General features: G+C 38.6%; 1 pseudogene; it reads right to left on the bottom strand.

Moving 5' to 3' along the window:
* Positions 1 to 1,534: 1,534 nt before the first annotated feature.
* Positions 1,535 to 1,667, bottom strand: LOC120348994 (annotated as a pseudogene).
* Positions 1,668 to 2,775: the final 1,108 nt, after the last annotated feature.

Raw genomic sequence — 2,775 nt, 5'->3', positions numbered from 1 at the left:
TGAGCGATTTTATTTTTCACAAAAAATGAAAAAACCATGGAAGTAGTTATTGAGAAAAAATCATGGATCGTGAAAACACACTGAAACAAAAAGTATCTCAGATTTGGCTGAAATTTTCACCATAGATGGAGCTCTACCTGAGAAATGTCGGAGCCAAATTAGGCACCCCCAGCCACTATACAGAGTGAGTTACGCAGCTTCAAACATAAAATTCGCAAATTTTCAATTGCCATATCTAATGAACGGTAAGGAATTTTGCAAATCGGATTCCAGATTCGAGTTTCTCGCATCAAAGAGCATAAGGTCACGAAGTTTGAACGATTTTATTTTTCACAAAAAAAATTCCTTACCGTTCTTTGAATATGTCTGTTAGAAAGTTGCAAATCTCATGTTTGAAACTGCATAACTACCCTGAATGGTGGCTGAGAGCCCCAAATTTGGATCTGACATTTCTCTGAAAGGGCTTCATCTATGGTGCGAGTTTCACCAAAACTGTGATACTTTTTTCTTATTGTTTCAAAAACACCGATGTCCATGGTTAGTTAGTCCATGGGTTTTCTCATTTTTTTGTGAAAAATAAAAATCGCTCAAACTTCTCGACCATATGCTCTTTGATGCGAGGAACACGAATCTGGAATCTGATTGCAAAATTCCTTACCATTCATTAGATATGGCCGTTTGAAAATTTGCAAATTATGTTTGAAGCTGCATAATTCACCCTGTACAGGACTGAGGTTGCAAATTTGGCTCCGATATTTTCTCAGGTCAAGCTTTATCTATGGTGCAAATTACAGCCAAATCTGAGATACTTTTTGTGTCAGTGTGTATCACGATGGTTAGTTAGTCCAGGGGTTTCTCAATTTTTTATGAAAAATAAAATTCTCTCAAACTTCGTGACCTTATGCTCTTTGATGCGAAAACACGAATCTGGAATAATATTTGCAAAATCCTTACCGTTCAGGAGATATGCCCATTTGAAAATGCCATGTTGCAGCTTCATAACTCACTCTGTAGAGTAGCTGGGGGTGCCAAATTTGAGATAATTTATATTTTTCACAAAAAATTGAGAAAAAGCATGGACTAAAAATCGTGATACACACTGACACAAAAAGTTTCTCAGATTTGGCTGAAATTGGCACCATAGATGAAGCATTGTCTGAGAAATCTCGGAGCCAAATTTGGCACCCCAGCTAATATACAGGGTGAGTTATGCAGCTTCAAACATACAATTCACAAATTTCCAAACGGCATATCATACTCAGACGAACCTATAAACATCCTTCCTATTCAAAATGAACAAATCGGTTATCAACAAGAGGAGATTTATGACGAAAATATTATTCCATCAGAAGCTGACAAGCAAGAAAATAATCTGCCAACGCAGAAAAATATATATACATCACAATCATGAACATTCCACCACGGAGCAGACCTGAATGTGAATTATGAGCAATCCACCTCGAAAAAGACCTGAATACGTGAGTAGCTCAAAGCAGACCTGAATTTATGAACATCCCACCTCGGAATAGATGAGAATTACAAATTAGTAAATTGCCAGAGCGGACGTTTACACATCCACAAGGCGGGGTATTGGTAAAAGTTTTCAATAGCAATAATCGCACCTCAGTAGAACTTCATTGGTTACGATATCGCCACTGCGCAAAGTGAGTGATGATGGGTTAGTTGTAGAGGGTTATATGATCAAGGATTAAGTTTTAACAACCTTATATTAATTATCTTCCTTACGCGTGATTATATTTTTGTAAATTGGATACAAAGTTTATTGTTTTTTGAAGATATAATTGAAGAAGTTCTATTTCGATTTGATAAACAATTGGTTGGAGACAAATTTTGTTCGGAAGTTGAATTCGGAGGCGTTGGTGGCTTCATCCTTTGCCGACTTCAAGTGCCTGGATCACAGCTTCTACACCTTCTAAACAATCTGGTAGGTTTGTCTACAGGATTGTTCAACTTGTTGGCCCACTCGACTAAATTGTTGGAGAGTTTGTAAGCCTTTCGGAGAACCTCAGCACCTAGGTGTCCCGGTTATGCTTTTCAAAACTTTTGGAAACACTTTTATCTTCAGATGGTTTTCTCTGAAGAAATGTTCTCTGCAGAATTCAGAGCTAGAAACTGGTCGCTCTTGGAAGCATGGAGTGACGAGTGGTAAGCTCTAGTGGGCCAGCTCTTAAATTACCACCATTTGTTACCAGGTCGCTGTTCGGTTCGCAATGATTGAATTTCAGGTTCGGAACCAGAACCTTAGCTTGATTTCCACTACAAAAGATTTTTGTCTTACCCTGAAGTAGCCATAATTTTAACATTAATGTAAGGAATTACCATTTTCCTACAGATACCCTGAAAAGTGACCATTTGTGCACGATTGCAGGCTGCAAAGAATCACTTTTCCGCACTAGTGCGCAAAGTGAGTACTTTGCGTACTCCAGATTTGCAGCATGACAACGCAAAATAGTTAGTAGGTTATATGGAGCACCAGTGCAGCAAAATCAAAATGAAGTTGGTAACAGTGACTGCTGTGGCTGTATAGTGAGCAGAGGTGCAACGAAGCACAACGCGCTAATTATTAAGTAGATATTATAATGGAGGACACGACAGCACAGTGCCACCACAGCACACACCACAGCACACACCACACAGCTGCCCCCCGCCATTCAAACACTACTACATTATTCAGGCAATTTTACCCATAATTACCCACTTTTCATATTCCATGGTAACTGTAGGAAAAATTTAATGTGAAATACTGCGCAAAGT

This window comes from Nilaparvata lugens, unplaced genomic scaffold (genome assembly GCF_014356525.2).
Source record: "Nilaparvata lugens isolate BPH unplaced genomic scaffold, ASM1435652v1 scaffold7830, whole genome shotgun sequence".
NCBI classification, from domain to species: domain Eukaryota; kingdom Metazoa; phylum Arthropoda; class Insecta; order Hemiptera; family Delphacidae; genus Nilaparvata; species Nilaparvata lugens.
This window is presented reverse-complemented; position numbering and strand designations above follow the sequence as displayed.